General features: G+C 35.6%; 1 pseudogene; it reads right to left on the minus strand.

Annotated features, from left to right (window-relative positions):
• Positions 1–8,557: 8,557 nt before the first annotated feature.
• On the minus strand, positions 8,558–8,814 carry LOC105995100 (annotated as a pseudogene).
• Positions 8,815–11,698: the final 2,884 nt, after the last annotated feature.

Here is an 11,698-nt window from a genome sequence, read left to right on the forward strand (position 1 = left end):
AACCAGGATTCTGGGCTCACTAACAAGATAAAACCAAGACAAACTGACTCTGTGAGTGGGAGTCTCAATTCTGGATGCAAGATAGAATTACCTGGGGAGCTATGGAAAAAGGAATCCCAATGATTGGGTTCCACCGCAGGTCAATCAAAGCAATGTCCCTACGGGATGGCTCATAGACATTAGAAGAATTCGTTACAAATTCAACAGGTGATTTAATGCTCAGCCAGCTTTAAGAACTTCTGTTCTAAAATGAAAATATAGGAACAGTACTTCTGCCAATGTAACTGAAGGGCTTGGAGTTTTTTCCTCCTACCCCCCACCATGAGAAAATTCATTTGTGTCTTTTACAGACATAATAATTTCCTAGAGTGTAAATTATCTCTGTCTTTTCTTTTTAAATTTTGGAAGAGACATTTCCAAGAATATACCAGCTTTTGGCTGGCGGGAAGAAGTCACAATCTGGTTACAGAAAGAGCCAATATATTATATAAGAAAAACATCTTGTCATAGACTATGATTCTGGTAGGCCCATGAATATTTTTTGATAATAAAGCCAAATCTTAGATTATATTTTTCCATAACTCACAGTATTGGATGAGAGATTCTGTTTATGTTCAGTTTCATTTTTTTCTATTTGCAAGTCAGAGAACAAATTAAGATGCATCAGTACAGCAGATTCATTCAGGACGAGGCTGAAATAAATAAAAATACCAATGAATAAACTCCACCCATATGGAATAGTCTGCATCTTGATGGCATTGTATTATTTCTGTAGCAGTTTGTTTGTAAAAAAAAAAAGCAAAACAAAACAATTACTCTGAAAGAAAAGAAGTTTATTTCTAAGTTTGCTCATGCTATTCCCTCTAACCAAACACTTGAAGTCATAATAGAGAGAAGCATAAGTACCAGGAATATCAGTTCTTAGCAACACCCAGAGATTCTATATGACCATACAATGACTAGGATTGCATGGTGATGGGAAGAATAACTTGTTCCCCAAAAAATTTTAGTCAAAGAAGAAAAATGTGGACAACTGCAGGGGAAAAAATCAGGCAATTTAACAAGAGAAAAACCCACTGAGGAAATATTCTGGAAATGACACCATCCTGAAGGAGGCCTGAGCAGTATTGAGAAGAAAATCAAGGCAAAGCTTCACCTAGACACATGGCATGGTGAAGGAAGGATAGGGAGGAAAATACCAGATAAATGGGACCTTTGCCACATGTCATTGAAAACCTCAAGTTCCAGTTGCTCAAATGCTTCCTATTTGAACTAGAATGACTCGTGTGTAGGCAGGACAAAAACACTGGTGCAAAATAGGCTGGTAGAACAAACCTGTAAGTCCAGCCACTATTGAGGCAGAGATATGAGAATCATGATCCAATCCCAGCCCAGACAAAAACTTAAGACACTATCTGAAAGAAGCAAAAGAATCGGTTGTGTTTGCTCAAGTGGTGCTTAGCACAAAGCCATGAGTTCAATATCCAATGCTACCAGTGCTACTACAAGATAGAGAAAGAGAGAGAGAGACAGAGACAGAGAGACAGAGATGACAGACAACAGACAAAGAAGAGGGAGGGAGGCAAGGAGAGAGAGAGAGAGAAAGAGAGACAGAGAGAGACAGACAGAGAGGGGGGTAGATTCAAGTTTGAGAGACTAGAAAGATAACAAGAAAGAGACCAAAAAATGCAAAACTAATGTACATTATCCTGATCTTGGTATGTCCATAATTTTCCATCAATAATCTTCCATACTTCTTCAAAGCAAATGAGTACATTACTACCTGACAAAAGAATTTCCTTATAAATTCTTTTACTGTCTATATTGTTGATAGTGATGGCGCATTTGACGTGTTGGGAAAAGATTTTGTTCGAAGATGTCAGACTTTGGCCTAGCCTCTGGACAGAGATGCTCAAATGAAATCCACAAGTAACACAGCATTTGGAGCACTTTCAAACTCAATGGGCTACTACATTTTCCCTCTGTTCAGATTTTCCTGGAAATTCTGCTATGTGTTCTTTTTCCATACCTTAGCCTGCTACATACACTCTAGATGAAATACAGGAAACTCATACTTTAAATCTTTCTACCACATCATTCAGTACCCGAGAAGTTACTTACTTAATATATTTCTGTTATGAAGTAGATCATGCCAATGAGTTATATGAGGCAAGGGTCTGTATCTGAAACAAAGGAAACAATTATTCACCATCTGAACAAGTGTATGAATCAATAGGTTTCCATGTTCAATTTTTTGTTCATCATATGTGTTGTTATTCCTTCCTGCAATCACAACATTATTTTTAAATTACATTACATCTTGACTACCAGTCTTATTTTAAGTGATTCTGAAAAGCGATCTGGGTGCTGGTGGCTCACCTCTCTAATCCTGGCTACTTAGGAGACAGATCTGACCATCACAGTTTGAAGCCAGCCTGGGGAGGAAACTTTGTGACACTCAAATACCCAATTAACCACCAAGAAGCTGCAATTGAGCTATGGTTTATGGAATGTCAGCCTTGAACAAAACAGATAAGAAATCGTGCATAGGCCCTGAGTTCAAGCCCTAGAACTAGTGTGCCTAGGTGCACGTGTGAACACGCGCACGCGCGTGCACACACACACACACACACATTATAGAAAATAGAAGATAGAACAAGACACTATTGATTTTAGGCTACATTATGAAACTTTATTTGAGATAAATTCTTAACTTTTTTCCTAGAATTATTAAGCAGAGAGGAATAGGGGTATAATACATAGCATTCTCATATTCTGGAGTCCCAATGTTGCAGATGATACTCTTGGTCCTATCATCTACTGTGACCAATATACCTGAACACCTTTATTATAGAATTCTGTTCGCTCACATATAGTAATGCTACATAAATGAGTGAGTAAGCTTAATAAGAGTACATTATGTGATAGACTTGGTATATATATATACACACATATATATATATATTTGCATAGTTACAGTATCATGATTATTTTTAACCATGTGAATTTCCTAAGGCTTGTTTGCTTTTGTTTCTGTTTTGGTTCCTTGCTCATTTGTTATTCATAAACTTTAACCTAACAATTTCATTGCCTCAATGAGACAAAATTGCCTTACAGCATTGAATTTTAGGCCTAATAAAGCCATGATGAAGTACACATATATGAATCATGGGAATAACTGATGGGAGAATAATGAATGCTTTTACACCCACCATTGGTTGCTTTAATGATAGCTCTCATTAGGTAGGTGTAATTTTGCTAAGGTTCAATCTAGATTAACCTAATGTAATAGATTTTTGTGGCAAATAAGAGCTTCTAAAGCTACTTTCCTAGTTTTGGAGAATTGATAATGTATGTACACTCTTTTCACAGCTACCATTACAGTTTTGTTCTTGGTCTATGGAAACATTAACAGCATTTCTCCTCCTGTTTGTTTCCTTCCTCTAAATTGACTCAAATTTCCATAAGGAAAAAAGGCTGCCTACTTGTCTCAACTTTCTGTTCTAACACACAAAGAGTGAGGTGAACAAGAATAACACTCATTAAATACCTGCTGAATCTCTAAATGATGTAACCTTCACCAAGACATACTTTGATCAGGGTGAATCAATCCAATTGGCAAACTTAGCACAACCTTCCACATTCTTCTCAGACTTGAATTTCAAGTCTGTATGTGTCTGGAGTCCCCATTAACACTATGTGTTGCTCTCTAGTAGCATCTGCATTATCCAGGAAAGATGGATCATGCTTCTTACCTACATGTAAGTGAACTTATTCCTCTCCTTGTCCCTTTCATCCTACAAGAAAACCAAACTAGAAATGGCTTATTGTTTCTAGAACACAAGCACTTCTTTCAAAGGCTTTCTGTAAGTTTTTGATAATTTCTTTTATATTTCACATATTTTTATTGTCAAGGTGATGTACATAGTGGTTACAGTTACATACGTAAGATAATGAGTACATTTCTTGTCAAACTTGTTACCCCTTCCCTCATTTTTCTCCTACTTTCCCTCTCCCGTTATCCCCCCTCCAAATTGTATAGATGATTTCCAACATATTGTCTCCAGAATATCGCTGTTGCATTGGTTCACTCTTTGTCATTTGTCTCATCATTCTGTTGTTTCCCTTCCCTTCCCTAATTCAGATTAATGTATATATAATACCAAGGTGCCAAAATCAAATACATTGACAACAGGGTATATACCACAGGAGGAAGAACCTATAAAAGAAACAAGAAAACACATAGTAAATTAAAAACAACAACAGTAAAGAAAAACTTCTTGTGTCTATATTTTGGAGTTCATTTCGCTTAGCATCCTCTTCGATAGTCATATACACATGGCTATCTGCTCATCTGCTAAGATTATCCAGGACATATACTAGTTATTGCAAATAAGGGAAACCATGGGACCTATGTTTCTTTAGGTCTGTCTTACTTCAATTAATATAATTTTTCCAGGCCTTTTAATTTCCTAACAAATAGAATGGTTTCATTCTTTCTGTGTGCATGTGGGTGTATCATTATATATATGCATATATATATATATATATATATATATATATATATATATATAACATTTTCTTGATCCATTCATCTACTGAGGGGCATCTGGGTTGGTTCCAAATCTTAGTTATGGTAAATAATGTTGCAATAAACATAATTGTGCTTGTAGCTTTAGTATAGCCTTGTTTTTGATTGTTTGGGTAAATGCCCAAAATGCTAGGTCATAGGGGAGCTCTATGTGTAGTCTTTTGAGAACCTTCCATAATGCTTTCCAAAGAGGTTGGATAAGTTTACACTTCCACCAAGAGTTCAGTGGTGTTCCCTTTTGGCCACATTCACTCCAGCATCTGTGAGCAAAGGACATAGCTAGCAAGATCAATTGAAAGCCCACAGATTGGGAGATCATCATTAGCTAAACAACAGACAAAGTCCTCATATCTAATTGTACTTATAAGTCAAAAGATTAAATCCATCAAAAACAAATCCTCAAAGAACTGATAACCCCATTAAGAAGTGGACTAAAGACTTAAAGAGAGAATCCTCTGAAGAGGAAATAAGAATGGCCAATAGACAAACGAATAAATGCTCAACATCTCTGGTCAAAAAAGAAATTCAAATCAAAACAACATTGAGTACCCTCTGCTCTTCAGTTAGAATGGCTATAATCAAGAAAGTTAATAATTTTTTAACTTAGGAAGTTCAATTTCAAAACCAGGTGTTGGGAATATGAAAGAATCTGTAGAAAAATCAAAACTAATGAACAAAAAACAAAAACCCCAATAGGATATTCTTGCATTTTAGGGATATATATTTCTCAAACTGTTAATTTGGTTTATTCATGAATTTCTCTTAGGTTGGCTAAAGTATAATATATTTTATGTAAAACTGTGCAAGGTATTTTTGTTTCTCACTTCCTGTTAGAAACAATAGAGATTCCATTACAATGGTCTCAGTATTGTTAATGGTCAACAATATCATTACAGTTTTAATTTTAAAAATGTATCTTTCTGTGTCCTAAATTGTATTATTATTGTTTCAAAAGTGAGACCACAGGAAAATATTCTTAGGAGAGGACCACAAAGGCTCAGTAGTGATGTGCATATCTTCACTTAAAATAAAATAATCTTAATAGAAATGAACTCCAAGAAATGGAAATGAGGTTTTTTTGTTTGCTTTTTTTTTTGCTTTTTTTGCTTTTTGATGTTGTTGTTTTATTTTTCTCCTGTCACTGTTTTTGATCTCTGTAGCTTTTGACTCGTATGTAAGTTTATCTGTTTGGGGGAGGGTAAGGGGATCACAGAAATGTCAAGACAAAGGATGAACAAATGCAGCAGCAATACTCACTAGACACTGTTGAAAATGAACTGTACAGCTTGTGGGAGAGGGGAGTTAGGAGGGGAAAAAACTAGGCAAAAATGAGGGAAGAGGTGACACTTTTCAAAAAGAAATGCACTCATTACCTGATTTACATAACTAACTGCACTGTACAAAGCTTTACAATATAAACAAACAAGGTTAAAAAGGCATAATCAAATTTACTTGATTGAACTAGGGACAGAGCTCTATTTCCATGCCTGCCTGTGGGTGGAACTTCTGCAGTAGCCTTGATGACATGTTGGGATGAAGCCCCAATCTATCATTTGTAACCAACCTGTGGTTAGTTGTTGAAGTCTTGGGCCACACATCTACCTCAGCAATTAGGAAGCTTATAGCAGTGCTATATTGGCCTTGATTGTCTGTGGGCTCAGGATGTTATAGTTCTGTGGCATTTGGGGCCACAGGTGTGCCATAAGGTTCTTCCATAATGATCTAACAAAAGTCAGAGCCTTGCAGTATCCAGCACAAGACCAATGATCGTGGATAAGGCCCCAGGTCCTAGAGAAAGACTCATTGGATGAGATTACCCTTTTAAGGTACTCTTTGCATTGATGTTGAACACACCAGCTGAAAATTCAGAATAAATATGTACTTGACTTGCTCTCTAGAGGGGCAATAGTCACAATACATCAACAACATATTTGTAGCAAGCCTGGACTTTAGGTACCAGCTAGTGCTGAAATAGTGAAATGACTTCAAGTCCAAAGATATAAATGCTCTGTTCAACACTGTACAACCAAATACTAGCAAACACAGATCAATACCTGGAATCAACATGCAATCTTTCAATACTTATGTGGTTGGATATACAAGCAAGAATCAATAACTTTTGAAACACCCAGACCTCACTTAATGGTCAAAACGAGGTGCTCAAAACTGACCAGATAATAGTCAATATGGGAATACTCTCAGATGGAGAATTTAAAATAATTGCTTTAAGGAAACACAATGATGGTCAAGAAAGAATAGAGAAGTGTTTAATACACTATCAGAAAGACTTAATAGAAGAAATTTTGCAAAGATCAGACATGTATGGGCTGAAAAATACAGTGAATACTTGCAATAATTAGTATAAATCTAGGACAAGCAGAAAAGGTCAAAAGCTATGTACATATGACCATATAAGATGATGTTAAGTGAAATGAACCCCAAGATAGGGACACAACTTGTTTTTTCTTTCTTGCTATTGTTTTTCTTGCTATTCTTTCTTGCTGTTGTAATGTACTATGTGTTTTTTTTGTTTCTTTTGTATGTTCTTTCCCCATGGTATAACTCCTGTTTCTACTGTATTTGACATGGCTGCCCTGCATCTTATATATACATTTTTTTTAATTTGGGGAGGGAAAGGGAAATAACAAAATGCTGAAACAAGGATACAGATTGACCCATTGTAACAATGAGATGTACAAGGCACTATGTTGAAATGAACTTTACAACTTGAGGGGGGAGGGGGAGTTGGGGAGGTGAGGAGGGAAGAAAAAAAAATTTAAATGTGTTAAAAAAAAACCCTGTAACTGAGTTGATAAAACGAAGTATTACTAAACTCAAAGACGTATGATATGAAAAAATTCAGTAAAAGGATGAAAAAGAATAAATAAGAAGGAAGACAATCTACAGGAACTTTGCATCAACATTAAAAAGAGCAAATGCCCAAGTTTTGGGGATTCAGAAGTAACTTAAGAAAGCCAAGGGCTAGAAAATATATTCTAATAGGCAATTAAGGAAAACTCCCCCAAACCTAGAGAAAGATACAAACATCCAGACATAAGAAGATCAAAGGTCACCAGTCAGATGGAGCAGATTTTCCCAAGACATAGATGAAAGCTAATCAAATGATTCTCAATGTAGCAAAAGAAACAACATGTAAGGTGTCCCCTTATGGACCAGGAAAGGATAACAAGATTTTTATAGAATGGAGGTTAAAATAATAATAAAAATAAACAATAATAGGACAACTCGGCCAACTGAGAATACTGTATGCAGCAAAGCTATCCATTAGAAATGAAGGATAGAGGTAGGTGTATCCAGACAAATAAACCAGAACAAAATATAGCTCCCTCAGACTTGTCTAAAAGAAATACTGAAGGGAATTCTTCAAACTAACAGATGTAAATGACTTGGAAGAAGATATTATAAAGTTTAAAATTCCCTTAAAGTAATAGCTATAACAGAAAACTCTTGGCTGGAGAGAGCAGACATTCTGGATTTTTTTTTGCATACTACTAAAATGCAGTGTGCTTTATTTATAAAGGAAAACAAATGAACAATGAATAGTGTTCCAGAAATTGAAATAAAAGTGGCACTAACAGTTCTTTAATACAGTACAGTATAACCTTTATTTTCTTCAGGTTTAAAGGTTTTATATCACATATAAAGATTCATAAGTCAAATTTTGCAACCTACAAATGTTTACTTATTAAAACTATATTAATACTTTAATAAACTATACAAAAAGGATGAGAGAAACATATGTATTTATAGAACTACTATCAGTCAGGCCAGATCCCTGTGGAAGGAATTCCCAGCATGACCTCATTCACCTGTGAGGACACAGAGCAATTCTTGTTTTGACATACACATTCATTTTCTTATCCAGAACAGATCCATTCTTGATCTTTTCCTTCTATGAATGTGCATATCAAGTTGCCTGCTTCTTATAGCAGACATTTACCTTCTTCATCCACCAGCCATTGGAAGGGGACTGGGGCCACGAAGATGATTGATTCAACTGATTCTATGGGTAGGGTTGCCTGGTGGCCCTCTTCCCTCATCCTATCTGGAATTTGATAACCTTCCCATAGCCTCTTCCTTAGTGTTTTGAAAAATAAAATGACACACTCTGAAATTCCCCAGAAGTAATCTGTTATCTAAGATAATCCGCACAGGGATTGACTCCAGCTGTCCAACACTTGTCTATTCAAGATGTAGACCATCTTACTCCCAGCTCCCAGCTTCCAGTTAGCTAACACACACATACACACACACACACACATCCTGGCATTCTGGATTTTTATAAATTCAAAACCTAGAGCCCTTCTCTGATTAACAGCTGAACAAGTGACCACTATGAGAATTGGTTGTAAATTGCTTGTAAATTGGACTCAGGCTCTGGGAAACAGATCAACTTGAATGGGAAGTATAAGTCACACCAAAGAGGGAAACAGGGTGAACACATTGGAAGAACTACAACCCTATCCCCAGAAGGAAAAGATAGAATATCTGTGCTTAAATATGAGAAAGGTATTCTTTGACTCTAGAATAAATAATTGCATGGCAGAGTGCACAGTGCCAATAAGAGCTCTACCTGTTCCTTGACTAGCCACCACTAACTTCTTTGGTCTAACTGCTTTATAAACCCTTTATTATTGTTTCAATCTTATTGCTTGTTCTTAATTTAATTATATATTAGTTTTCCTTGAGTTTGTATGTTTGATCATAGTATCTTTAATGTGTTGTTTAATTTTATTTGCAAATTTTATTTACTATTTTATTGTATTATTGATATTATTATTATTTTCATGCAGTAACTAGGTACCTTAGTCTGGCTTGAAGTTTCTATTCCACTTCAGGTTAATTTGAAAGTCTTTTATTGAGTTATTTTGTGTCTAGATTCATCAAGGAAAATTAATTTTCATTTGTTTTTGTTTTGCCCTTCTCCAGGTCTGGTAGCAGATATTTCCAGGCTTTGTAGAATAAGTTTAGTAATATTAATTAGTTTCCTTTCTGTTTTATGAAATGATTCAAGGAACACTGGCATTTGTTCTCTATCAAGTTTTGATAGAATTCATCAGTGAATCTATCTTGCTTGGGATTTTTATTATAGATCACTTTATGTTGCATGTACCCTTTTGGATTAGTTCTGTAGGCCATTGGCCATGAACTAATTCACAGAAAATTGACTTTACAGAATAGTCACATTTTTATTTTTTACATTTTTGTTGATTACCAATGATAAGGTTTGAACTCAAAGCCTGATGTTTTGCCCAGCAGGTGTTCTACCACTTAAGTCATGAAGTCTAGTCCACTTTTATCAGGCAGTTGTTTCTTTGGGGATTTGCTGGTGGGGGATTATGAATGGATCAAGAAAATGTGATATATATATAAATGGAATTCTATGCCTCCAGAAACATAGGTCCCATGGTTTCCCTTATTTGCACTAACTAGCATATGTCTGGGACAAGCAGAAAAGGTCAAAAGCTATGTAATTATGACCAGATACGATAATGTTAAGCAAAATGAACCCCAAGATAGGGACACAAGTGTTTTTTTCTTGCTTGCTATTGTTCCTAATATATTTATAATGTACCATGTGATTTTTTTGTTTCTTTGTATGTTCCTCCCCCACAGTATAATCCCTGTTTTCACTGTATTTGATGTCAGTGCCCTGCATTTTGTATATACACTTCTATAGCTTGGGGAGGGGAAGGGAAAAAACAAAATGCTTAAATAGGGATACAGGTTGACCCATTGTAATAATGAGATATACAAAACACAAAGTTGAAAAACGAACTTTACAATTTAGGTGGGGAGGTAAGGGAGGGGGGATTAGTTCTAGTGGTAGGAGGGAAGGGAGGGTAGGAGAAAAACAAAGGAGGAGGTAACAATGTTTGATTGGAAATGTACTAATTACCTTGCTCATGTAACGGTAATCCCCTGTATAGTATTTTTACAGTAAAAAATGTATTTAAAATAAAATTTAAAAAATACCCATGACATTCCTTACAGAACTAGAACTAAAGCAACTCTAAAATTTGAATTGGTCATCTCCCAAAACATAGTGATTTTGAGCAAACAGCAGGAGGCTTTATTCTGTTACCTGATTTAAGTGAATATGATCAAAGTATATTATTTCCTTGTATGGAAATGTTACAATGAAACTTCTCATCATACACAATTTATTATATGACAAAAATGCTTTAGTCCATAATAATAAAGTCATGGTAATTGTTTAAATAAGATATGTAGACTAAAGGCAGAATAGAGTCAACTGATAGTTGATAAAGATGTTAAGAACACATATTGAAGAGAGGCCAAGTTTTGCAATAAATGGTACTAAAACTTGGATAACCACATGGAAAACATCAGTCTAGAACCTTGACTCTCACCAATTATGAAAATCAAGTCTAATAAATTAAAGAAGTAAATGTAAACCTTTAAATTATATTACTGGAAGAAAAAAGAGGAAAAGAACAGCTGAGCATCCACAATTATTTTAGACAGTATCTCAAAGCAAAGGAAACAAAAGTAAACCTAGACAAATGTGATTGCCTAAAACTAAAAAGGATCTTCCTAGCAAATGAAATACATAAACAAAAATGTAGGGACAACCTAAAAGAAGTGAGAATGTAGCTGTGTAATCACACCTGTAATCTCACCTACTGTAATCTCAGCTCATACCTGTAATCTCAGCTACTCTGGAGAGAATGGGAGGATTGTAGTTCAATGTCAGTCAACACAAAAATTTAATGGAACCCATCTCAACAAATAAATTGAGTGTAGTGGTTTCATGGCTAATTTTTCTTTTTTTTTTCTTTTTTAAAATTTATTTATTTATTTTTTATTTGTGAACATACTGTACAGAGGGGTTACAATTACATGGGCAGGATAATGTGTACATTTCTTACCAAGCATTGCAGCCTCCTCCTTTGGTTTACCCTTCACATCCCTTCCCAGCCTCCCCCCACCCCCCCAATCCCAACCCTTCTCCTCCCCCCCTTCCCCACCGCCGACCGACATTGTAAAGCTCGTTTTGGACATGACAACTTATACTTCTGGTTGTTGCATCAGGTCCACCTGTATCCTTAAACAACTGTTTTT

Source organism: Dipodomys ordii, unplaced genomic scaffold (assembly GCF_000151885.1).
Source record: "Dipodomys ordii isolate 6190 unplaced genomic scaffold, Dord_2.0 Scaffold5, whole genome shotgun sequence".
Classification (NCBI taxonomy): Eukaryota; Metazoa; Chordata; class Mammalia; order Rodentia; family Heteromyidae; genus Dipodomys; species Dipodomys ordii.